Source organism: Urocitellus parryii, chromosome 7, assembly GCF_045843805.1.
Source record: "Urocitellus parryii isolate mUroPar1 chromosome 7, mUroPar1.hap1, whole genome shotgun sequence".
NCBI classification, from domain to species: Eukaryota; Metazoa; Chordata; class Mammalia; order Rodentia; family Sciuridae; genus Urocitellus; species Urocitellus parryii.
This window is the reverse complement of record NC_135537.1, coordinates 183953120-183979628: the sequence shown is the minus strand read 5'-3', so window position 1 is coordinate 183979628 and position 26509 is coordinate 183953120. Positions and strand designations below refer to the sequence as shown.

The following is a 26509-nucleotide window of genomic DNA, read 5'->3' as shown; positions in this document are numbered from 1 at the left end:
CACCTGGTGACTCCGTGCTCAGTCACTGTGTTCCTCAGAGCTGCATGATCTGGGATCTCTGCAATGGCTGTGGCTCTGGTTCAGTCACCCCAGTGGTGTGGACCCTTGCACTCTGCTTTCCCTCCACCAATGCTCAACCTTCCTGCAGAATTTCCACCCACCACCGACACTGGTGCCTTCCTCTGCCTTTCCTCCAGCTCCTCCTATGGCTTCACTTGTGCATAACAAGTTTTCAGAGTTTTAATTAAAATAATTAAACATAAAATTAAAAGCACACTTTCTTGTTAAATGTATAGTGACAGGTCGCAGCACAAGTGTGATGAGGTGGTGCCTGTGAACCTCTCTATGACCTTGTCCATGTCCCTGGGCCTCACGCCCTTGCTGTCCAGGGGCTCCTGGATGCTCCTCTGTCTGCCAGTAGGTCAGCTCCCTGTCCACGACCTCCCAGGCCTCTGATTTCTACCAGGATGTGCCATTTAACCAGCCAACCACTGGAGCGGAGCAAGACCTACTAACTTACAGAAGCAGTCGACACACTGTCCCTAGTCTCTTATGTATGAGGGCTCGGTGGCAGCACTGTGGAGTGGTCTCCCAGGAACTGCAGACAGGATGGCCACAGGGCTGCAGCTTCTGAGAGCCCAGCCATGCAGGAGGCTGGTGTGTGGTGGCTCCCTCAAGGCCAGGGAGCCTGGAACAGCCTGTCTGATCTGTGGGAGCACCAGGCTGAGACTGCCCTTGGAGGTTGCCCTCCCCAGTGGCCAGTGGGACCAGGCCTGGCTCCCACTGCATCCCACTTCCCAGGTGCAGCGTGTAGCCAGTGCTTGAGGAGCAGGAGGTAAGACTATCATGCCAGGCCAGAGCCCCTCCCAGCTGCCCTGACCATCCTGTTGCCGAGGGAGACACACGTTGAACGTTGCATGTTGTAGCTCTGGGGAGTCCTGCGGGCAGGAACCGTCCTCTGTCGTTCAAGTTTCTGTGCACAGCACCACGTCCAAGGCCTGGGCTCCAGGAACAGTGGCCAGGCAGAACGACTGGCCAGCACTCACGTGGTGCGAGGCCACGATACAGAGCACCTCCTGCCAACAGTGCTGTGACCCACAGGCTCTTGACCATGGCAAGTAAGTGATACCTCGAGGAGCATGATGTCCTTTGTCACCAAAGTGGAGGCTACTACAGGAGGGTCTGTGTGACAGGTCACAGGCCATGGGTTCCTGCCCCCATCGAATGGCAACGGAGGCCCAGTAGGAAGCCTGAGGAAGCTTTGGCCAACTTCAGCCTGAGAACAGTGTCCTTCCTACAGAGGTGACCCCTCTGGGTCATGTGGTCCTCTCAGGAGCCTCCTGATGCTCCAGGGCCTTCAGGTCCCTCCTCTCTGTGGCTCCGGAGACACGAGGAGACGTCACACAGGCAGGTCAGGCTGTGAGACCATGAGCTTGTGGGACTTACATAATCAGACCCCTATTCTCAAGTCATCTCCTGGGCTGTGGGTACTGGGAGACCTGGGGGAATGCTGGGTTCCACCCAGGCCTGCAGAGTGGCCAAGCTTGCTGGCCTCTACTGGGTGATTTCCAGCCACGAGTGCCAGGTCCCTCTGCAGCCCTTCCTGTACCCTATGGCCTCCATGCTTTGGCCTCCATCTTCTAGGCCCAGGCCTTCATCCCAGAGGACCCGCCCACCAGGCTCAGCTCTTCCAGACAGCACACCACGTATCAGGGCCTCGTCAGAGCCTTCATTGTTAACTCCAGGGACACATTCTCAGCCTGACTTCTGGCCCTCTGGGACAAGCCCTCACTCCTGCCCAGGGAGACAAACATTGACCTAGCACCCTAGAACTCACCCCAGAGGAAGCGCCTGCCCAGCCTCCTGCCGTGTGAGAGATGTGGCCTTGAGACCAGGCAGACAACCCGCGTGTCCCAGGGAGGCTGCTGGGTGGCCAGTGTGGGGCGAGGCCCCCCGGCACAGGGAGAAAGACACTGGCTGGCTTTCCAGGGGCTGGGGCAGCGGCTCTCCAGGAGCCAGGGCTCCGGCTGTGTTGGCCCCTCAGCTTTCCCAGGCTGGGTGCCTCTGTGCTGACATCTTGGTCAACAGTCCTCTGTCCACCATGGTCTTCTCGTGTTTGCCGACCAGGGCAGCCGTGAGTGGCAGGAGGCCCCAAGCTCATTCTTCACTGCCTTTAATTTACTTCTGACACCCAGAGCCCAGAGCCCCCAGCCTCCTCGCCCCACATGCCTGGCTCCAGGGCAACCCGACAGCCCAGGAAAAGGCTGGAGAGCGGGGAGCATCACTGCCCTGGAGACAGCGTGGTCCCCGTTGCCACAGCACCCAGACAGGACTGAGTAGGCCACTGGAGCTTCCTCCTCAAACACCATGCGTCCAAACTGTGGTCCCACAGCACACAGGAGCTGAAACAGACTGTGCCTGTCTCCATGGCCACCAGACTGGACGATCTACCACCCAGCCCTTCAACGAGCAGGCGCTCCTGCACAGAACAATCTCTCCACAGATCCTAGGAGAGAAAGGATCAGGGGCAGGGGCACCCCAATTCCCAGGTCAGGATTGGCTAGAGGAAGAAATGAGGACAGAGTGTCCCTTGGCCGTCACACCCCTCATCTTATCCCCCTCCCTCCCCCTGCCTCCACGAGAACCTGCCTATGAATGGCTCCGTGGTGTGTAGACCAGCAACTCTCAGGCTGTGTCCTCCAACCTGTGGAGGCCCTGCAAGTACCACCCCACTGACATCTCACACCGACATCCAAACTGACACTGTGAAGCTTCCTCTAAATGGATCTTGGCCTAGATAAGTCCCATGCTTTGACCATTCTGCACCCTGAGCAAGTTGTCTGCTGGTTCCTCATCTTATCTGACCACCTCCTGACTCTGCATCCATATCTGCTCTCTGCTTTACTCTCAGGTCAGCCTCCTGACCCTCTGTGGCCACCTTAACCCTTTCTCAGCCTTTCTGTGACCTGCATATGTGTCTCTGTGTGAAGTGGGATGTGTGATTGAGTTTTACCAGCTATTAAGGGGCTGGGTTGTAGCTCAGTGGTGGAGCCCTTGCCTAGCCATGTGAGGCACTGGATTCAATCCTCAGCACCACATAAAAAATAAATACATACAGAGGAGTGAAGAATTGTGTTCCATTTGTGTACAACGTATCAAAATGCTTTCTATTGTCATGAACAATTAACTAGAACAAATTAAAAAAGAAAGAAAGAAAGAAAGAAAGAAAGAAAGAAAGAAAGAAAGAAGATAGGTATTGTGTTCACTTGCAAATAAAAAATCTTTTAAAGAAAGATTGGAATAAAAGAACCTATGATAGCCTGGCCTCTCAATGCCAGGGTACCCACAAGAATTCAGTGAACTGACACTGATCAAAGTGGTGTTGCCAGTGAATTTATTATTATTCAATACTTGGAATTGTGGAAAGCCACCAGCATGTTTGGTCCGTATCAATGGCACAGCTCGCTCAGGACACCACCCCTCCTAGACCCCACCACTGAGACCTCCTGCTGCTTAGGCCAGGTGCCTGCCACCACCAAGATCAATCAACATGGTCAGCGTGAGCAGCCCAGGGCTGGACAGCTTTTCAAGACACTTAGGCCACAGGGGTCAGAAGTCAGTCAGTCAGCCCAGGGGACACAGCCTCGCTGACCTGCCAAGTGTCCGGCCTCGTTTGAGCTCAGGCAACAGTCTAATTCTGCAAGGACCCCAGCCATCCTCTAGCTGTGCAGCCTGGCAGCTAGTTGCCCCAGCCCTGGGCAGGCTGACCACCCTCTGGGACCCAGCTTTGGGCCTGACCCCATTGAGATCAGAGGCTGCATTTTAGTGGCTGCCCCATTGGACAGGGGCCCTGGGTGCTGAGCTTCCCATCAGAGCTATGCCCAGCTCCCTTCTCTGGGCAGAGCGCAGGTGCCAGCCAGGCCACAGCTCTGTGAACTGCTGCCCAGTAGGGCGTGGCTGGACCCCGGAGCGTCCCTACCACTGTGACTAAAGCCTCCCAAGCTGAGAAGCCCTTCACATCTCTTTTGCTCCTGATGACATCGTGTGGAAGTCGGACAGGCACCTGCCCCACCCAGCTCCAGGAAGCACACCCCAGGGTTTGCACTTCCACCCAGGCACCTGCTAAACAGGCTGCTCCTCCTGCCCAGACCTCCTGTGGCTCCAGGAAGCACACCCCAGGGATTGCACTTCCACCCAGGCACCTGCTAAACAGGCTGCTCCTCCTGCCCAAACCTCCTGTGGCTCCAGGAAGCACACCCCAGGGTTTGCACTTCCACCCAGTTAAACAGGCTGCTCCTTCCTCCCAGACCTCCTGTGGCTCAGCAGACCCCTCTGCCAGCCCGAGGGCCCCCAGAGGTAGCCCTGGCTCAGATCCAGCAGACAAGACAGGCCCCTGCACCCTGGCCCCAGCGGGTCATTCTGGGTGAGCATGCCCTCTCCCCTTCCGGGAGGGAAGGGGTGGAAATCCTAGACATGGCCCCAGCGAGGGTTTGGGCTGCTTCCTGCCCACACCACACAGCTGAGTCCTGCTGTCACCTGCTGTCCTGGCACCTCCTGGGAGCCCAGCTAAGGCCCATAGTCTCCAGGTAGCGTCCTCCATGACAGGGGGGCGTGAGGTTCCTCCCCACCATGGCACCCTTTGAGCCACCATCTGGAACCATAGTCAAGAGCCATCCCTGCCAGGCCAGCCTGCCCCTGGCTCTCTGGGCCTTGACAGGAGGGTGCCCACCAAGCTATGGGTGAGCAGAGGAGCCCTGTCCAACCACCAGGACCTGATTCACGTCCCAGGGCCCAGTTGGCCACGTAGCTGCTCAGGGAGAACTGTGGCATGTCATCAGAAGGAAGAGCTGGCCTGATCCTCTTGGGCAGCGCTAGGCAAGTCACCCTCATTGGGTGGAACAGCCCAGGAGCTCACCTTGAAAGAAGGCCAAATCCTGCAGGTATAATTTACTATGCAGCAAGAAATCAGGGAGAAAGTTCCCCCAAGTGATCACATGAGAACTCACACCTGGCAGAGAAAGCCCCTGGCTAGCTGCCACACTGTCCCCAAGATGTGACCTCCTCAGAGCTCTTCCCTCACAGCGGCAGGAGTGAGACGGAGGTGGCTGCTTCGGGGTGCCCACCTGCAAGCTCCCCACCATGGCCCCCGAGCTCTTGCCCACTTCCTACCCCACCAGCGAGGGCCCAGACCTTCACAGATGGGCTCTGGCCTGGATGTGCAGCAGGTGAGCCAGTGTCCAGTTATTGCCTCCTCCAGGACTGCTCACTTCACCACCCCCAAGCCACCCTCCCTTGCCTGAGGGGCTTGTGGCCCTCCATGGGCAGAGCCATCTGAAGTCACCCTGGGCCACATGAATGAGCTTTTCATGGTCTCCCATGCAAAGCCCAGCCAGAATGTCAGTGCTGATTGGCAGCAGGCTCCTCGGCCCTGGCCTGTTGCCGTCAGGCAGGAGGATCACAAGTTCAAAGCCAGCCTCAGCAACGTATCCAGGCCCTAAGCAACTCAGTGAAACCCTGTATCAAAATAAGAAATAAAAAGGGTGCAGGATGTGGACAGCCAATGTGAAGTGGCAGACAGGCCTCCGGCAGCTCAGACGCCCAGGGCTGGGTGGCCGGGAGTGGGGAGACGCAGCCCCAGTGCCAAGCTGGCTGGGCCAGGCCCAGTCGGCGAGGGCCCTGGGGAGTGGCAGCAGCCATAGCCCCAGGCCTCCATCCCGGCTGGTCACAAGCCCCCACCCCATCCTGAGGTCACAGCCATCAGCTCCCTGGGGCTCCCCAAGGCCCCTGACTAATTTTCTTTGTATGAACTGCACGTGCTGGGGCCAGGCACGTGCTCCATGAAGGCACCCAGGGAGGGAGCTGGTTCCAGCTCTGAGGACTGCAGGGCTGTCCCACATGGAGGGGACTTTGGCAGCAGAGAGGAAAGAGGCCCTTGGGGCCGGCCAGTCCCTGGCACCTGGCCTGGGTGGGTAGTGAGGGGGAGGGTCTGAACAGGGCCCAAGCACCACGCCTATGGCCTGCAGGGTGGGCCAACCGAGTCCTCTCTGGTCTTCCCAGGTCTTCTCCCAGGCCTGGGCAGGGCTTTGTGACGGAGAAGTGTGACTAAGAGCTCTGAGCTGGTGGCCCTGCAGCCTGAAACCCCCAGAGCTCAGGCCACAGGCCTTGCTGGTGGGAGCCAAGGCCAGGCTGCTTCTCAACCAGCTGGGTGAACGCAGGGCACAAGGAGAGATGGAAAGGAGCACACCGCTCCGCCCAGCACCGGAGTCCTGAATCGCCACGGCCCACCCACCATGCAGAACCACCACCCACAGCCTCAGGCCATCCCCAGTGTGGTCTCAGGACTGTCCGCAGACACCCAGCTCTTAAAGCCAAGTGAGAAGAGCATCCTCATGGCTGCAGTCTGAGTTCTAAAGGCCGGAAAACACGGTAAGAGGTCCCATGTAGAGGATGCGTCCCCAGAATGTCCTTCACCCGTGACACTGTACTATGGGTCTCAGGCTCCTTTCCTCAGGGGCAGGGCAGAGGTCCCACATCGCCACCCAGACCCGCCAGCCACAGCCCTCCTGGGACGCAGCAGGCCTTCACTGTTGGAAATCCAGACACCTACACATGAGCACATCACCCTGCCACACACCTCTGCACATGCCCAGCGGGCACATGTGTGCGACCCAGGATCAGGGTTCAGCATCTCTTGGGTAGGCAAGGCAGGGGTTGGGGGAAGTTCCAGGAGGGCTCTTCAGCCCCACCCCCTCAGGGACTCGGGGCTGGAGGTCAGTGCCTCAGCCCTTCCTGCACACCCCTCTTACCCCTGCTGAGCACACTTGGGCCCTCGGTGCAGCTCAGAGTCTCCCCCATCCTCTGTAAACCTCTTGCACAGCTTCTCCGCACAGCTTAGAGTTCTGCTGAGTTTGACCTGGGAAACAGGCTACTGCCCCACTAGTGGGACCTCAAACTCCGGCCTGGCCACACCCCTCCTGATAAGACAAAAAGGTACGTGAACCTCTGAACTGGCAGCCCTAAACGAGCACCGTGGACCAGCTGGCCTGGGGGAGCTGCTGCTCCAGGTGGTGACGCCTCTGAGCCTCCCACAGCAGGATCAGGATCATGGCTCTGGGCCCAGAGCAGCCTCCACCTTAGCCACTCCCCAAAGAGGTCATTCTCCCACAGGTCAGTGCTGCCAGCCTGAGCCAACCACAGTGGGAGCACCAGGCCAGGACGCAGGTGAAGCTGGCCTCCTCCAGTCCTGAGCCCACAGGAAAGGGCAGGGGTACTGTCCCCATGTTCTCTGTTGCCCTCAAAGCAGCCACCTATGCTGTTCACGAGTGTCCGCCGCCACAGTGTCCAGAGGAGCCAAGTGTTAGAACTGGCTGGTGGCACTCAGCAGGGGGCGGTGAGACACAGTCCACAGGGCGGGGTGGGAACTGGCACATGGGGTCGGGGGAGGTGAGGCAGGGTCCACACAAGTCACCTGAGGAGCAGGGATTCCTGACATCCAGAGTACAGGCCGCAGAGACCCTCAGCGAGCCCCAGAGCCGTGGCCAACGCCCACAGCGGGAGGGGAGCCGGCTCGGGGGCCCAGAGGTGATGGCAGAAGGCAGCTGCACCCCAGAGCTGCGCTCTGAGAAATGGCGAAGATGGTAGATTCTGTGTATTTTACATTTAATTGTGTAAAATACACGTTAAATCAAACAATGTTTAAATGTGTGCCACAAGACCCCACTTGTGTGAGCACTTGGGCACACTGGCTTCAGAGGGTCTGGAGAGCCAGGCCCCAAAGGCCCCTCAACAGTCACCAGGAAAGAGTGCTGCGACTCCGTTGGGCCCCGGTGGGGCTGCAGGGGCAGGGGCTTCAGAGCAAGCGGGGCACTCTGGCCTCTGGACCTCAGGCCTCAGGAGGGGGCACTCTGTAGGGCCCTGTGCTCCAAGCTCTGCCTGGTGGACTGCCCCTCCATCTGGCCTCCCCTCCTGAGGGCTTCAGCGGGCACCGGCATCACCGCCACCAGGCACCATCAGTCCTCACGACCTGAGGTGCCCCAGCCTGTGGCTCCGGGCTGCCGCCTGGGCCCTCAGCAAGATAAACAGCATCAGGGCATCCGTGGCATTTATTGCTCCCGTATTCCCCAAACGCATAATTATCTCTCTGCGAGGCACATTCCTGGGGCTGTGCCACGCCTCGTGCCAGATCGCAGGCCTCTTCCTGCATTCCTGGGCCGTGACTCCAGGCCTGGCTGGATTCGCTCACAGATGGGCCTTTGCAGCAGCCGCCCAGCATCAGGACAGGCAGAGTCCAGGACCCAGAGGGGACCTGGACCCACCCCAGGCAGGCCCCCTGGCCAAGGCAATCCTGTGTCCCACCAAGCCTGAGGTCTGAGGATCCCCAGAGAGGCCTGGTGAGGGGCCGGTAGGCTGAGGAGGCCCTTCCCCACAGAGCACAGTGCGAAACCACACCAGGCTCTGTGAGTGGCCACTGGCAGGGCCGACTCCCACTGGGCATCGAGGGTCCTCTCCCATGGCCCCTGACAGGCCAGCTCAGGGCAAGGAGCTCAACCTGGTCAGCACACAGAGCACGCCCAGGCCAGGCCCCCAAGGGCGGTCACCCCTGGAGCAGCCGGCCAGGCCGACTGCCTGCCGGTCCCTGCTGCCAGGCTGGTGGAGAGCAGAGGCCACTCACCTAGAGCCACTGAGAGGAGTCCTTCAGGGTTGGCCACACAGAGTGCCCAGACAGTTACTGACTGGATGAGAATTCTGTGCTGCTCTCAGATCAGCTGTGTGGCCCTGGGCCAGTGGCTTGTCGCTTCTGGGGCCGACTTGGCTCACTTGTTAAGTGAGGATGACAGTAGTGGAGAGTGGCAGAGTCGCTCTGACCCAGGCACTCGGAGCAAGACGGCACACCTGTGTGGTTGCCTGCCCTGGCCGAGGGTGGATCTGTCCATCTCTGTGTGCTCCTCCTGGGCTGCTTCTAGCCCTGGAAGACCCCTCAGTGGCCATGACCTCCTGAGACACTGCTGTTCCACGAAACAGCAGCCCTGACCCGGGGGTGACTCCAGGAAGTCCCCAGAGTCTGCTCTGTGACAGGCTGGCAGCGAATCGCCCTCTCTGACTTTCTTGCCCTCTTCTTTCATGACACTCTTCAAATGTATTGTTTTAAAGTTATAAAGCCCATCTTTAAAGTCCTTCAGGAGCCTCTGTCCTTAGAGGTCCTCCTCGGCTGTGCTGCCACTCCCATCCAACCCCTCAGACTGGCCTCTGTGCAGGCACAGCTGAGCCCACCTGGAACATTCCACGTTCTCCACGGGGCTCCCTGAGGGCCAAGGTGACCATGCGGGTAAGAAAGTCACACCCTGTTCTCCTTCACGTGTGACCCAGGGCCACGGCTGGCTGGAGGAGCAGCAGGGGCCCCTGGTCAGTAGCTCTGTGTCCCTGGCAGCCCTCTGTGCACAGGGAGGGACCCCAGGTTCCACATCCCATGCCCATGCCCCCCAGTCGGCTGCAGACCCAACAGTCCTGGGAGCCCTGAGAGGGAATCCCTTGGTCCTGGATCCCACAGGGTCCTGCAGGGGTGTCCTGGCTGCGTGCCACGCACGACAGCGAGGATCCCAGCCGATGATCATCCAGGTCATCCAGCAGGGCGGCTGGAAGAGGCAGGAGGGTGTGTCCGGGAGGAAGAAAGAAGCCCGCAGCCAGGAGCCAAGGTCTCTATCTGACCGTGGCCTTCACGGCCCCACAAGAGGGCCCGGCCTGGGGCTCGCCACTCCTCACAGTGGTTCCTGTCCATCCCTCTGTCAGATGAGACGAGTGGCCTCCTTCCCAGGGGCAAGGGACAGCGGGCAGCTCCCAGGCTGCAGGTGCTCTGGGCTAGGGCTCCTTTGGGTCAAGCCACACTCCCAGGCCCTGTGGCCTGGCCCTCCCTGTGTGAGCAGATCCTTCAGTGACCTTGCACTGGACCCTCACTGACCAGATGAGGGGTGACCAGAGGGTCTGAGGTGTCCAGGGGCTCCCTCCTCCCACCCCTTGCCTTTGCCTGGGCTAACAGAAGTGGCCCTGGGAGGGGAGGGAGCGTGGCCCGCCCCCACCAGGGGAGAAGTGAAGCCCAGACCATCCAGCCGAGTCTCCGGAGGCTGAGGGGTCAGCAGTGTGGCGCCTCGCAGTGCCACCCACGTGAGGTGGACCCAGCTGGGGAAGGAGCCCGTCTAACCCAGGTCGAGCCCATGCACCCTGGGTCCCCAGAGCCAGGTGTGAGCAGGACAGAGGAGGCCACTGGTCAGATGGGGGCGGGCAGAGGCTGGGGCTGGAGCCAGATGTGACAGCACCCAACCTGCCCCCTGCCCCCTCCCCCACTGGCAGCACATCTGCTGTGCGCACTGCCCACTGCCTCTTGGAGCCCCCCTGGGCGGCCTTCCAGACCCCACAGCCCCTCGTCAGCCCAGTGTGGGGCTGCCCTACCAGCCTGCCTGTCCCATCACCAGGGCAGAGTCTGCTCCATGCCACCAGGGCCCTTTTCTTTCCGCAGGTTGAGCCAAGCTTCTCTGGGGACATTTTAATCTGGCTCAGCTGTGCTGAGAGGGAAGCAGCCGCAGGCCCCTCGGGCTGGGGAGCAGAGCTCCCGGGCAGCAGCCCTCCACTCTCATGCCCAGGGCTTCCTCACAGTAGGTGCCCTGAGATTCCTGCCCCACCCTACACCGGGACCCTGGATGGGAGACTGAGGTCCAAACAGGCTGGAAGAAGCAAGTCTGCCCACCTTGACCCCTTCCAGGGTGATCATGTGGTCACTTGCTAAAGGCCATGCATCATGTGGGCTTCTCTGGAATCTACTCAGGAGTGACCACAACCCCACTGTCCAGCTGACTCCCATATTCTGCCTCCCAGGCTCCAGGAGTGGGCAGGGCCAGTGCGATGAAGAGTCCCCCATCCCCGCATCCCCCTAAGAACATCCTGAGGACAGTTCTCCGAGTTCCCAGCACCTCCCAGAACAGATTGCCCTCTTCTCTCCCAGGCCCGGTCCAGCGACGGGGGTCTCCACCTTCCTGGTGGCCCATCACCTGACGGGGCCTCCTCTGAATTGTGGCTCCTTATAGGCCTGCAAGGCCATCCCTGCCAGGTGGCCCAGCCCCTACCCCTCGGCCCCTGCCTGCCCACCTCCTCCACCCCAGCAGACCAGGAGGTGGGAGGGATTGCTCCATCCAGACAGGAACCTTGAGGACAACCTCAGTGCCTGTGAAGGTCTATCACCACCGCAACCGAGATGGGGAACCTCAAGTGGACACTCCTCCCAGGAGCAGCAGATGCCCCTGGCCAGGAGGCTGAGCCCAGGTAGGGGGATGGCTGACAGCACTGCCAGAGGGCCCAGAGACCTGGACTCCGACTTTGCCCACTGGGGAGAGCCTGGGCAGGCCCTGTGGACTTCTGATTCAGAAAAAGATACTGTGCACCCCACACGGATGCCATGGAGACAGATAGACATGCACAGGCCAGCGTGTGCACAAACACAGACACAGAGACATAGGCACACACATACAACAGACAAACACAGACACACACAGACATAGAGACACAAAGACCAACACACAGACACACACAGACACACAGAGACACACACAGACCAAACACACAGACACACACAGACATAGAGACCAACAGACACACACATACACACAGACCAGGTACACAGACACACACATAGAGACACACACACAGACACACAGAAATCAAACATACACAAACACATACGAAAACACAGAGACTTACATACACAGAGTCACAGAGACACAGAGAACAAACACACATAAACATACAGACACACACAGGCATATAGGCAAACAGAGACTCACACACAGACCAAACACAAATGCACAGAATCCCACAGACACACTGAGAATAAACACACACAGACCTGGACACACAGTGTGCTCAGGGCCCGTTGTGGTCTGCCCTTCTGGCCAGATGCCCATTTCTGCCCTCATTCCTGCGCCACAAGCCCACAGCCCCCTCCCCACCTCAGGAGCCCTCTTTTGTTTGTTCTTCTGCTTCTGTTTTTATCTTAGCCATTTAGGCGTCTTGCCCCCATCAAACTGATGACGAGGGAAGTATGTGGCTCAGTAAGCGGAATTCTTCTGAAGGCGGATTCCAAAGCCCCCAGCCCTGTGACCTCATACCCGATCCCAACCAAACCTCCGCTGCTCTGTAAACCACGGCCTCCTGGCAGCAGCGCACAATGGCCCAGTGTTGACACGGGATTCCTCACGTTCTCTTGCATCCCCCATGTGGCCCCTGCATGGGCACCAGCCGGGGTGAAGAAGCCCAGGCCTCAGGAAGAGTCATTCCTCTCTGGACTGGGCCACACATTCCCAGAAGCCTTCAGGGCCCTGTTTTCCCCAGGACCGTAATCTCCCAGGTCCACGTCCTCCCCAGGGCCACGTCCTCCCCAGGGCCACATCCTCCCCAGGATCACGTCCTCCCCAGGATCACATTCTCTCCAGGATCACGTTCTCCCCAGGTCCACATCCTCCCCAGGGCCACGTCCTCCCCAGGTCCACGTCCTCCCCAGGTCCACGTCCTCCCCAGGTCCACATCCTCCCCAGGGCCACGTCCTCCCCAGGGCCACGTCCTCCCCAGGTCCACGTCCTCCCCAGGTCCACGTCCTCCCCAGGTCCACGTCCTCCCCAGGGCCACGTCCTCCCCAGGATCACGTTCTCTCCAGGATCACGTCCTCCCCAGGGCCACATCCTCACCAGGGCCACGTCCTCCCCAGGGCCACGTCCTCCCCAGGGCAACGTCCTCCCCAGGGCCACGTCCTCCCCAGGATCACGTCCTCCCCAGGGCCACGTCCTCCCCAGGGCCACGTCCTCCCCAGGTCCACGTCCTCTCCAGGGCCACGTTCTCCCCAGGTCCACATCCTCCCCAGGGCCACGTCCTCCCCAGGTTCACGTCCTCCCCAGGACCACGTCCTCCCCAGGGCCACGTCCTCCCCAGGTCCACGTCCTCCCCAGGACCATGTCCTCCCCAGGTCCACGTCCTCCCCAGGTCCACGTCCTCCCCAGGGCCACATCCTCCCCAGGGCCACAACCTCCCTAGGACCACGTTCTCTCCAGGGCCACATCTTCCCCAGGGCCACAACCTCCATTTGAGTCTGCATCCCGTGTCCTGGCCCTAGTTTTTAATCCTCAAAACCCCTGCTATGGCTCCCTATCCCCATCTCCTGTTATTACTTGTCTGTTCAGATCTCTGGAGACTTATCTTCCCCCTTCTGCTCGAGTGAACAACCACCTGAGACTGAATGTAGATGGACAGAATCCCCCCCCCCACAGTCCTGATCAAGCCCACAGCTTCTCCTCAGGAGGGACAGGATTCAAACAACCACTGTGTACCAGACTGCTTGAGCACCCACTCAGGCCATCCAGACAAGGCCCTCCTCCTGGGTGCCAGGCTGCATGAGCACCCACTGCATGCCAGGCTGCAAGAGCTCCCACTGTGTGCTAGGCTGCATGAGCACCCACTGCGTGTCAGACTGCATGAGCTCCCATTGCACTCCAGGCTGCATGAGCTCCCACTATATGCCAGGCTGCACATGCCACAGGCACCCACTGTGCACCAGTCCCACACACCTTGCTGGGAACAGAGGCTCCACCCTCCTCCCAAGACCAGAAGCCTTGAAGACACACCCACATCACAGGCTGCATGTGGGCAGAAAGCCCTGGGGGAAGGTGTAGTGGGGAGACCCTCCCATGACAGAGGAAGAGACTGGGGTCCAAGGGGCAGAAAACCCTAGGAAAGCTGCAAGTGGTCTCACTGGTCTGTGGACAGTGCCCAGGTCCATGCACAAGTATCCCTTCACAGGATTGCCTCCCTGGGCCTCTGCTCACAGCCCACTGCCTACTCAGCATGGCAGCCCAGATGATGGCCCTGAGCCCCACCCTGAGCCCCGCCCTGCCACCTTTGATGATGACCTGTGTGCTGTGCAGAGTGGCCTCTCCCAGGGAGCAGGTCCTACCAGTGCCAGGCATGGGAGGCCTGGTAGAGGCGCTATCCCAGTGAACTTTCAGTGCGGACAGGATCCCTGGTCCCACAAGCTCTTCCCCTGACCACAAGCACAGGGCAGCTGAGAAGAGGCGGCCCAGGATGGACCCTCCCAGGCCAGGACGACCCCACGCCAATGCACGTGGGTTAACTCCACCCTCCGTGCAGCGAGCTGCCCATCCGACTGGCAGGAGGTCAGCAAGCCTGACGGCTGGGTCTGGCTATGGGCCTGCATGAGGCGGCTCAGTCGCTCAGCAGATGGGCCTCAGAGTCGGCTGCAGCCCTGATGTGGGGCTCCCCCCACCCAGGGGACCCATGGCCGTCTCTAGGTCCTGTTCACTGGGTGCGGCCCAAAAGTAGCCACCTGGCCTGCTGGCCCAGGTGAGCACATGGCCCTTCCTTCCATTCCCTCCAGAACCTTCGGCCCTCCAGACAAGGCCCTCCTCCCAAGGAGGTCCAGCCCACAGGACTGCCAGTAGGATGAGGGCCTAATTTTGTGGGTAGAACACAGTATTCTGAGGAGCCAGGCCCCAGGGGGGTGGTGATCCAGGATGCTCCCTGCCCTCAGCATAAGCCAGCCCTGGAAACCCTCTGAAATGCACTCAGCCAGGCCCACGCACTTCAGGGCCCCATCCCAGGCAGCCAGTCCCAGGGCCAGAAGGGGAAGATGACGTGTGGCCTGATAAAGCTCAGCAAACCGACACACGAGCTCATGGTGGCACAGTCCTGGAAGTCAGAGTCTGACCCAAGTCCCAGGGTCTGGGATCAGACTTTGCAAAGTTGCCCTCCCATTTTCTTGTCTTTTGGGTTTCTGAGGCACCTGCACTTCTGGGATCATGGTCCCTTCTAACGTGGCATCTGAGTTCTGCCTCTCGTTTCCACTTGGCAGAACCCCATGACTCTGCACCCATCAGATGAGCAACTGCTGCCCCTCTGCTGTGTGAGGCCTGCACAGGCTCCAGGGATCAGAGGACACCAGGACTGAGCCGATGGTGGACAAGTTCGACCACAGGCCTGGAAACTCAGCATGGCCAACAAGAGGCTCCCTTCCTCGCCCCAGCAGAGGGTCTTCTCACAGCTACAGAGAGCAGAAGGAGGGGAGCCCTACCTGTTCAGGAAGGGTCATGGGCTTCACCTTCAAAAGCAGAGGGTGGGGATGGCGAAGGCAGCCACGTGGCCCGAGTGGCCCCAGCTCTGCCCAGGCAAGCTGCAGGGAGCCCTGGGCAGGTGAGGAAAGCTGAGCCGTCAGGGCGAATGAACGACTCACCTCGAAGAGAGCAGTCTCCCTCCTCCTTGGCACTTCTGTGTGTGCAAAACGCTCTCATGAATCGTCACTCTCAAAATCTGGATGAGGGTCCTTAAAAGGCCGTGTTGGGAGCTCCCGCCATGCTGACCCTCATCCTGGAGACTCTGTCCTCCACACACTCAGTCTCTGCTCTGACCAAGGAAGCAGCTCTGGCCACCGTGCCTCAGGGGCAACCCAAGCACCATCCCTTACCCCCCAGTGGTGGCAGCCTGACACCCCAGACAACAGGATTTAAACCAGGTCCAGAGGCAGGTGACAACAGAGGCCTGGCTGCCCCCTTGGTCCTGCAGTTCCCCGTGGGCTGTGGACGTTCCAGAAAGCCAGTGATCATGGCCCTGGGCGGGGAATGGTACAGTGGCAGCCACTAGAGGCATGTTCAAAGCTCCAGCCTGGCCTAGCCAGTGGCCAGGTCAGCGGGGCCCAGGCAAGAAACACTGGTGTGGCCAGCACGGAGACCAGCAATAACAGGGCAGGCTGAGCTTGTCTGGAGGACCAGCAGGGGGCTTAAGGGACACAGCCTCATGTCTTTTCTTGGGAAGGCTATCACCCTGCTGGCTGAAGCTCACGGGCTCTGCAAGGCCACAAGGCTGCCCTGGGCCTCAGCAGGCCCTGGGAGATGGCGCCCAGCAAGGCCTGTGCCCCCACCCTCACTTGGCCTCTGCTGGGCCCACTGTCAGCTAACCCCTCCTCCAGGTCTGGCTCCACCCCACACTTCTGAGGTGCCCCCGGCCATCAGCTCACCCACACCCACCACCCTTCTGCTGCCCTCCTTTCCCCCTCCTGGGGTTCACACGTGACATCAGGTTTGCCCTGAGTGCCTCCTGCTGAGCAGGTGGGGGCAGTGCTGATGGGGCCTGCACAGCTGACCATTCTGGCTCATGAGGCTAGCACAGGGACGCCTGAAGACTGGGACAGGGACACCTGAAGGCTGGCACAGGGACACCAGAAGACTGGGACAGGGACACCTGAAGACTAGCACAGGGACGCCTGAAGGCTAGCACAGGGACACCTGAAGACTGGGACAGGGACACCTGAAGACTGGGACAGGGACGCCTGAAGACTGGGACAGGGACACCTGAAGACTAGCACAGGGACGCCTGAAGTCTGGGACAGGGACACCTGAAGGCTAGCACAGGGACACCTGAAGACTGGGACAGGGACACCTGAAGACTAGGACAGGGACACCTGAAGACTAGCACAGGGACACCTGAAGACTGGCACAGGGACACCTGAAGACTGGGACAGGGACACCTGAAGACTGGCACAGGGACGCCTGAAGACTAGCACATGGACACCTGAGGACTGGCACAGGGACACCTGAAGACTAGCACAGGGACACCTGAAGACTAGTACAGGGACACCTGAAGACTGGGACAGGGACGCCTGAAGACTGGGACAGGGACACCTGAAGACTGGGACAGGGACACCTGAAGACTAGGACAGGGACACCTGAAGACTAGCACAGGGACACCTGAAGACTAGCACAGGGACACCTGAAGACTGGGACAGGGACGCCTGAAGACTGGGACAGGGACACCTGAAGACTGGGACAGGGACGCCTGAAGACTAGCACAGGGACACCAGAAGACTAGTACAGGGACACCTGAAGACTGGGACAGGGACACCTGAAGACTGGGACAGGGACACCTGAAGACTAGGACAGGGACACCTGAAGACTAGCACAGGGACACCTGAGGACTGGCACAGGGACGCCTGAAGACTAGCACAGGGACACCTGAAGACTAGTACAGGGACACCTGAAGACTAGCACAGGGACGCCTGAAGTCTGGGACAGGGACACCTGAAGACTGGGACAGGGATGCCTGAAGACTGGGACAGGGACACCTGAAGACTAGCACAGGGACGCCTGAAGTCTGGGACAGGGACACCTGAAGACTGGGACAGGGACGCCTGAATACTGGCACAGGGACGCCTGAAGACTGGGACAGGGACACCTGAAGACTGGGACAGGGACACCTGAAGACTAGCACAGGGACACCTGAAGACTAGCACAGGGACACCTGAAGACTGGGACAGGGACACCTGAAGACTGGGACAGGGACACCTGAAGACTGGGACAGGGACACCTGAAGACTAGCACAGGGACACCTGAAGACTAGCACAGGGACACCTGAAGACTGGGACAGGGACACCTGAAGACTGGCACAGGGACACCTGAAGACTAGGACAGGGACACCTGAAGACTAGCACAGGGACACCTGAAGACTGGGACAGGGACACCTGAAGACTGGGACAGGGACACCTGAAGACTAGCACAGGGACACCTGAAGACTAGCACAGGGACACCTGAAGACTGGGACAGGGACACCTGAAGACTGGCACAGGGACACCTGAAGACTGGGACAGGGACACCTGAAGACTAGCACAGGGACACCTGAAGACTAGCACAGGGACACCTGAAGACTAGCACAGGGACACATGAAGACTAGCACAGGGACACCTGAAGACTGGGACAGGGACACCTGAAGACTGGGACAGGGACACCTGAAGACTGGGACAGGGACACCTGAAGACTAGCACAGGGACACCTGAAGACTGGGACAGGGACACCTGAGGACTAGGACAGGGACACCTGAGGACTAGCACAGGGACACCTGAAGACTGGGACAGGGACACCTGAGGACTAGGACAGGGACACCTGAGGACTAGCACAGGGACACCTGAAGACTGGGACAGGGACACCTGAGGACTAGGACAGGGACACCTGAAGACTAGCACAGGGACACCTGAGGACTAGCACAGGGACACCTGAGGACTAGCACAGAGACACCTGAAGACTAGCACAGGGACACCTGAAGACTAGCACAGGGACACCTGAAGACTAGCACAGGGACACCTGAGGACTAGCACAGGGACACCTGAAGACTAGCACAGGGACACCTGAAGACTAGCACAGGGACACCTGAAGACTGGGACAGGGACGCCTGAAGACTAGGACAGGGACGCCTGAAGACTGGGACAGGGACACCTGAAGACTAGGACAGGGACACCTGAAGACTAGGACAGGGACACCTGAAGACTGGGACAGGGACACCTGAAGACTGGGACAGGGACACCTGAAGACTGGGACAGGGACACCTGAAGACTAGCACAGGGACGCCTGAAGACTAGCACAGGGACACCTGAAGAGTAGCACAGGGACACCTGAAGACTGGGACAGGGACACCTGAGGACTAGCACAGGGACGCCTGAAGACTGGGACAGGGACACCTGAAGACTGGGACAGGGACACCTGAAGACTGGGACAGGGACACCTGAAGACTGGGACAGGGACACCTGAGGACTAGCACAGGGACGCCTGAAGACTGGGACAGGGACACCTGAAGACTGGGACAGGGACGCCTGAAGACTGGCACAGGGACACCTGAAGACTAGCACAGGGACACCTGAAGATTGGCACAGGGACACCTGAAGACGAGCACAGGGACACCTGAAGACTGGCACAGGGACACCTGAAGACTGGGACAGGGACACCTGAAGACTGGCACAGGGACACCTGAAGACTAGCACAGGGACACCTGAAGACTAGCACAGGGACACCTGAAGACTGGGACGGGGACACCTGAAGACTAGCACAGGGACACCTGAAGGCTAGGACAGGGACACCTGAACTGGCACAGGGACGCCTGAAGACTAGCACAGGGACACCTGAAGACTAGCACAGGGACACCTGAAGACTAGCACAGGGACACCTGAAGACTGGGACAGGGACACCTGAAGACTGGCACAGGGACACCTGAAGACTGGGACAGGGACACCTGAAGACTGGGACAGGGACACCTGAAGACTGGGACAGGGACACCTGAAGACTAGCACAGGGACACCTGAAGACTAGGACAGGGACACCTGAAGACTAGCACAGGGACACCTGAAGACTAGGACAGGGACACCTGAAGACTAGCACAGGGACGCCTGAAGACTAGCACAGGGACACCTGAAGACTGGGACAGGGACACCTGAAGACTAGCACAGGGACACCTGAAGACTAGCACAGGGACACCTGAAGACTAGGACAGGGACACCTGAAGACTAGCACAGGGACACCTGAAGACTGGGACAGGGACGCCTGAAGACTAGCACAGAAACACCTGAAGACTGGGACAGGGACACCTGAAGACTAGCACAGGGACACCTGAAGACTAGCACAGGGACACCTGAAGACTAGCACAGGGACACCTGAGGACTAGCACAGGGACACCTGAAGACTAGCACAGGGACACCTGAAGACTAGCACAGGGACACCTGAAGACTAGCACAGGGACACCTGAAGACTGGCACAGGGACATCTGAGGACTAGCACAGGGACACCTGAAGACTAGCACAGGGACACCTGAAGACTAGCACAGGGACACCTGAAGACTAGCACAGGGACACCTGAAGACTGGCACAGGGACACCTGAAGACTAGCACAGGGACACCTGAAGACTAGCACAGGGACGCCTGAAGACTAGGACAGGGACACCTGAAGACTGGGACAGGGACACCTGAAGACTAGCACAGGGACACCTGAAGACTAGGACAGGGCCACCTGAAGACTGGGACAGGGACACCTGAAGACTGGAACAGGGACACCTGAAGACTGGGACAGGGACACCTGAAGACTAGCACAGGGACACCTGAAGACTAGCACAGGGACACCTGAAGACTGGGACGGGGACACCTGAAGACTAGCACAGGGACACCTGAAGACTAGCACAGGGACACCTGAAGACTAGGACAGGGACGCCTGAAGACTAGGACAGGGACACCTGAAGACTAGCACAGGGACACCTGAAGACTAGCACAGGGACGCCTGAAGACTAGCACAGGGACACCTGAAGACTAGCACAGGGACACCTGAAGACTGGGACAGGGACACCTGAAGGCTAGGACAGGGACACCTGAAAACTGGCACAGGGACGCCTGAAGACTAGCACAGGGACACCTGAAGACTGGCACAGGGACACCTGAAGACTAGGACAGGGACACCTGAAGACTAGGACAGGGACACCTGAAGACTAGCACAGGGACACCTGAAGACTAGCACAGGGACACCTGAAGACTAGCACAGGGACACCTGAAGACTGGGACAGGGACACCTGAAGGCTAGGACAGGGACACCTGAAAACTGGCACAGGGACGCCTGAAGACTAGCACAGGGACACCTGAAGACTGGCACAGGGACACCTGAAGACTAGCACAGCGACACCTGAAGACTGGCACAGGGACACCTGAAGACTAGGACAGGGACGCCTGAAGACTAGGACAGGGACACCTGAAGACTAGCACAGGGACACCTGAAGACTAGCACAGGGAGACCTGAAGACTAGGACAGGGACGGCTGAAGACTAGGACAGGGACACCTGAAGACTAGCACAGGGACACCTGAAGACTGGCACAGGGACACCTGAAGACTAGGACAGGGACGCCTGAAGACTATGACAGGGACACCTGAAGACTAGCACAGGGACACCTGAAGACTGGCACAGGGACACCTGAAGACTAGGACAGGGACGCCTGAAGACTAGGACAGGGACACCTGAAGACTGGGACAGGGACACCTGAAGACTAGCACAGGGACACCTGAAGACTAGCACAGGGACACCTGAAGACTAGCACAGGGACACCTGAGGACTAGGACAGGGACACCTGAAGACTGGCACAGGGACACCTGAAGACTGGCACAGGGACACCTGAAGACTGGGACAGGGACACCTGAAGACTAGCACAGGGACACCTGAAGACTAGCACAGGGACACCTGAAGACTGGGACAGGGACACCTGAAGACTGGCACAGGGACACCTGAAGACTAGGACAGGGACACCTGAAGACTAGCACAGGGACACCTGAAGACTGGGACAGGGACACCTGAAGACTGGGACAGGGACACCTGAAGGGTGGGAGAGGGACACCTGAGGACTAGCACAGGGACGCCTGAAGACTAGCACAGGGACACCTGAAGACTAGCACAGGGACACCTGAAGACTGGGACAGGGACACCTGAAGGGTGGGACAGGGACACCTGAAGACTGGCACAGGGACACCTGAAGACTAGTACAGGGACACCTGAAGACTGGGACCGGGACACCTGAAGGGTGGGACAGGGACACCTGAGGACTAGCACAGGGACGCCTGAAGACTGGGACGGGGACACCTGAAGACTAGCACAGGGACACCTGAAGACTAGCACAGGGACACCTGAAGACTGGGACAGGGACACCTGAAGACTGGGACAGGGACACCTGAAGACTGGGACTGGGACACCTGAGGACTAGCACAGGGACGCCTGAAGACTGGGACAGGGACACCTGAAGACTGGGACAGGGACACCTGAAGACTGGGACAGGGACACCTGAAGACTGGGACAGGGACACCTGAGGACTAGCACAGGGACACCTGAAGACTATCACAGGGACACCTGAAGACTAGCACAGGGACACCTGAAGACTAGCACAGGGACACCTGAAGACTGGGACAGGGACACCTGAAGACTAGTACAGGGACACCTGAAGACTGGGACAGGGACGCCTGAAGACTGGGACAGGGACACCTGACGACTGGGACAGGGACGCCTGAAGACTAGCACAGGGACACCTGAAGACTGGCACAGGGACACCTGAAGACTGGGACAGGGACACCTGAAGACTGGGACAGGGACACCTGAAGACTGGCACAGGGACACCTGAAGACTAGGACAGGGACACCTGAAGACTGGCACAGGGACACCTGAAGACTGGCACAGGGACACCTGAAGACTGGCACAGGGACACCTGAAGACTGGGACAGGGACACCTGAAGACTGGGACAGGGACACCTGAAGACTAGGACAGGGACACCTGAAGACTGGCACAGGGACACCTGAAGACTGGCACAGGGACACCTGAAGACTAGCACAGGGACACCTGAAGACTAGGACAGGGACACCTGAAGACTGGGACAGGGACACCTGAAGACTAGCACAGGGACACCTGAAGACTAGGACAGGGACACCTGAAGACTAGGACAGGGACACCTGAAGACTAGCACAGGGACACCTGAAGACTAGGACAGGGACACCTGAAGACTGGGACAGGGACACCTGAAGACTAGGACAGGGACACCTGAAGACTGGGACAGGGACACCTGAAGACTAGCACAGGGACACCTGAAGACTAGGACAGGGACACCTGAAGACTAGGACAGGGACACCTGAAGACTAGCACAGGGACACCTGAAGACTAGGACAGGGACACCTGAAGACTGGGACAGGGACACCTGAAGACTAGCACAGGGACACCTGAAGACTAGGACAGGGACACCTGAAGACTGGGACAGGGACACCTGAAGACTGGGACAGGGACACCTGAAGACTAGGACAGGGACGCCTGAAGACTAGCACAGGGACACCTGAAGACTAGGACAGGGACACCTGAAGACTAGCACAGGGACACCTGAAGACTAGCACAGGGACACCTGAAGACTAGCACAGGGACACCTGAAGACTGGGACAGGGACACCTGAAGACTAGCACAGGGACACCTGAAGACTGGCACAGGGACACCTGAAGACTAGCACAGGGACACCTGAAGACTGGGACAGGGACACCTGAAGACTGGCACAGGGACACCTGAAGACTGGGACAGGGACACCTGAAGACTGGGACAGGGACACCTGAAGACTAGCACAGGGACACCTGAAGACTAGGACAGGGACACCTGAAGACCAGCACAGGGACACCTGAAGACTAGCACAGGGACACCTGAAGACTGGGACAGGGACACCTGAAGACTGGGACAGGGACACCTGAAGACTAGCACAGGGACACCTGAAGACTAGCACAGGGACACCTGAAGACTAGCACAGGGACACCTGAAGACTGGGACAGGGACACCTGAAGACTAGCACAGGGACACCTGAAGACTGGCACAGGGACACCTGAAGACTAGCACAGGGACACCTGAAGACTGGGACAGGGACACCTGAAGACTGGGACAGGGACACCTGAAGACTAGGACAGGGACACCTGAAGACTGGGACAGGGACACCTGAAGACTAGCACAGGGACACCTGAAGACTAGGACAGGGACACCTGAAGACTAGGACAGGGACACCTGAAGACTAGCACAGGGACACCTGAAGACTAGGACAGGGACACCTGAAGACTGGGACAGGGACACCTGAAGACTAGCACAGGGACACCTGAAGACTAGGACAGGGACACCTGAAGACTGGGACAGGGACACCTGAAGACTGGGACAGGGACACCTGAAGACTAGGACAGGGACGCCTGAAGACTAGCACAGGGACACCTGAAGACTAGGACAGGGACACCTGAAGACTAGCACAGGGACACCTGAAGACTAGCACAGGGACACCTGAAGACTAGCACAGGGACACCTGAAGACTGGGACAGGGACACCTGAAGACTAGCACAGGGACACCTGAAGACTGGCACAGGGACACCTGAAGACTAGCACAGGGACACCTGAAGACTGGGACAGGGACACCTGAAGACTGGCACAGGGACACCTGAAGACTGGGACAGGGACACCTGAAGACTGGGACAGGGACACCTGAAGACTAGCACAGGGACACCTGAAGAGTAGCACAGGGACACCTGAAGACTAGCACAGGGACACCTGAAGGCTAGCACAGGGCCACCTGAAGACTGGGACAGGGACACCTGAAGACTAGCACAGGGACACCTGAAGACTAGCACAGGGACACCTGAGGACTGGGACAGGGACGCCTGAAGACTGGCACAGGGATGTCCTCACAAGCAACGGCAAGCGCCTGATTCCCAAGGACCACACATCAGGTGTGGGCAGGTGGTCCACTTCTGTGGCCCATCCCACCCAGGACTTCTAGGCAGGTACCACACGGCAGGAACTGAGGCCAGGGCAGAATACAGGGCTGGCTGGAAGCCCGGCTGCCAAGGAGAAGTGGGTGGCCACAAATCCACATGGCCCCCAGGGCCTGAGCCCCTCCCTGCATTCAGCAAGTGGGGGTGCACCTAAGCCTCCATATCGCCCTCACTGGCAGCCTGGTGGGAAAGAGGTGGACTGCCCAACACAGGAGAGCCACCCACAGATGTCCAGGTGCAGCTGTCTTCCTAGATGAATCCACTAGCTCCTCCAAGGATGTGGAAAGAAGAAAGGTGTCCACTGCCTCAGGCCCTGACCAGGACTCTCACTGAGAATCTGGCCTGTGTGCAGGGACCACACGGCCAGGAGATGCAGGCTGCAAGGGAGGCTCAGCCTCAAAAGCTCTGCAGGAAGAGACAGGTGGGCTGGGCGGGTTCCCAGAGCAAGACCATGCCTAAGGCAGGAGGGGAGAGCAGAGGACAGTGTAGGGAGAGGACAGCACAGGGAGGGGACTGCACAGGGAGGGAACAATGCAGGGGTGGCATGGGTGTGGGGGAATAACACAGAAAGGGGATAGTGCAGTGGTGACAGGGGCATGTGGGAGGGGACAGCAGAGAGGGGACAGTGCAGGGGTGACAGGTATGTGGGGAGGGGACCGTGCAGGAGTGATGGGTTTGGGGGAGGGAGGGATTTGCAGCTTGGCAAGAGGGAAGGCAGGGCTTGGGGCACCGGTGGCCAGCACACAGGGGCCTCCCTCAGGGCTCCCTTCAACCCCTGGTCAAAGCCTTGGAGCTGCTTCCACCCTCCTTCCCATGTGACATGGCTACAAGGGCTTCGTGGGTCCCCAGAGCGGCAGCCCACCCTGGGGTATGGAGACTACAGGCAGAGGCCACCCTGGGTCCACCTGGAGGCCCCTCTGGAGACCCTGTGGTGCCTAGTCTCCTCTCCCAGGACAGGCGTGGAAGGAGGGGACAGGGCCTCAGGTCAGAAGTGGGGGTGTCTCTCCAGGAACATGGACCAGCTGGCTCCTGCTTCACGAAGCTGCCCAGGCCATGGAGCAGAGGTCTCCCGGGCACAGGCACCAGGCCCCACCTACTCCCCTCTGCAGGAACTGGGAGCCTGGCCATGGGGGGCTGACACCTCCCAGGGGCCAGTCCTACCCCAGGAGGATGCTTCCCTGCCCGTTCAAAGCTCTGCACTGCCCTAGATCTTGTAAGAACTGCCCTGGCACAGCCTCCCAGGCCTGACCCCATCCTCCTACAGTGACAGGAGGCCTCCAAACCCGCCATTCCTGCTCCCCAGGATCCTGGAAGCAGCAGCCAGCAGGGTTCAGCCCTCTGGCTGGGCCAGCACCTCTGTGCTGTGACCTGTCCTGCTGGCAAAATGCCAGTCACTACCACAGTAGGCCAGGGCTGGCACCAGCACTATTGCTTCATGTCCTTGCCCCTGGGTAGCTGCTGCTGCTGGTGACCTGTGCCAGCTCACCCCCGAGGAACCACCTGATGCATGAAGGAGAAGGTGAGGTGGGGCCTCGTTACTTGTCACCACTGTGTCCCCTGGTGGAGTGAATGTTCTCCCTAACAAGCTCCACGTCCATCAGTCCATCTGAATGTGACCTGGGTGGAAAATAGGACCTTTGTATCACATAAGATGAGGTCACCTGATGGCCCCCATCCAACCAGTGTCACTCTCCACGGAAGGGGAGAGGCTATGTTTCAGGGAAGCAGCCCGGGGACACCTGTGGCTGCAAAGCCAGGGAGAGCCTCCCAAGGGAATGTAGCCCTGCCCACCCCCCACACTGAGAATGAGCCCCCAGCCTTGTGGGGACTTACTATGGAGTCACAGAAACTCTCATGCTCTGAATCATGGGCCACCAAGCCTCCACAGGGCAGCCCTGAGTGTGTGGAGACTGGTGTGGGCTCAGGCATCTGGGGGAAGATGGGGTCAAAGACCAAGGCTTGGAAGGGCAGGGGCAGGTGCTGAGGTGGGTGCGCCAGCCGGCAAGGAGCGGTAACAAGTTGCCAAACGGCACTCTCAGACGCGAGCGGCCCTGGTGACGTCAGAGCCTAGTCTCCTTCTCTGGAACAGATACAGTCTCAACCCAAGAAGGGTCAGGCCGCAAAGCTCAGTCTTCAGAAAGCAAAACAAGAGGCAGAGAAGACCAGATGTTCACACTTGGCCCCAGGCATCTGTGGCAAGAAGGCCACCTCTGGTGTCTGCAGGTTCCCGTGAAGTCTCGCTGACCATCCTGGGCTACGATGGCTTCAGCTGACGCGAAAACAGCATTAAACCGCACACCAAGGCATCTCTAAACATGGGAGTTTGTTTCTCATGAACATTTCTTTT

General features: G+C 59.2%; 1 pseudogene; it reads left to right on the top strand.

Moving 5' to 3' along the window:
• LOC113177371 (putative ribosome biogenesis protein RLP24 pseudogene) overlaps positions 1-26435 on the top strand; it is a 129293-nt pseudogene extending 102858 nt beyond the window's left edge.
• The last annotated feature ends 74 nt before the right edge of the window (positions 26436-26509 follow it).